Source organism: Penaeus monodon, chromosome 26 (assembly GCF_015228065.2).
Source record: "Penaeus monodon isolate SGIC_2016 chromosome 26, NSTDA_Pmon_1, whole genome shotgun sequence".
Lineage (NCBI taxonomy): Eukaryota > Metazoa > Arthropoda > Malacostraca > Decapoda > Penaeidae > Penaeus > Penaeus monodon.
Window position 1 is genome coordinate 17,647,286 of NC_051411.1, and position 912 is coordinate 17,648,197.

Consider the following 912-nt stretch of genomic DNA (forward strand, 5'->3'; position numbering starts at 1 on the left):
TTTTGTATTTTTATTTATTTATTTGTTTATTCATTTACATATTTGTTAAGAGATATACATGATGTAATTCCTGTGCATTCTACAAATGGTAGAACAGTAAGGTATCATTAGCATTTATCCAGAAATACTTGAGATTTTTAAGTCCAAAGGATTTAATTGTTCAAAGAATGTTTTAGTAATGCAACAGACATTCTGGTCCTCACATGCAAAAAAAAGTATATAAAATAAATTTCAGAGACCAACTAACAGAAATGGAGAAAGAGTAAGAATGAGTGAAGAAACACATACACACACCTTTTCTCTCCCTTCTCTCACCCACTTTCAGAAAACATTACTTCTCTCCCAACATCTTCCACAGCCTTCATTTTCTGTCCCCTCCTCCCATATTACTGCTGTTCATCCTTATTGTCCAACCACCCCCTTTTCCTCTCGTCCTCACCCTTCAACTCCTCCCACCTCTATATTTTTTCAGTACTACTTAGCCCAGTTAAGGTGGATCAATTTTGTGCAATTCCCCCTTTATCCCCCACCATTGCCATGCCAGTTGTTGCCATGTGGGGCCTCATTCCTCAACTTAACTAATTTTGCATGGTCTTTTCTCCTTCTCTCTTTTGTTTCATTCTCTTCTCCAACCTGGTTAGTTTCCCAGCCCTTACTCCTCAAGAGGACCCTAAGGGGTGGAATGTTTTTCCCACCAATATACACCAGGCTTACCATGGCCAGTAATTAAGAATTTGTACCCTTATTGGAGGCATTGAGGTTTGCTCCATCATCAGCTATCCTTACCGATTTCAATTCTCCTGGTTCCCCGACCCCAGCCTCGCCTTTGAACACAACACTGAATGCATTCTCTCTCTCACTCTCCTCTCCCCTCCCACCTAGGTCATTACCCAACATTCAGATAACATTCCT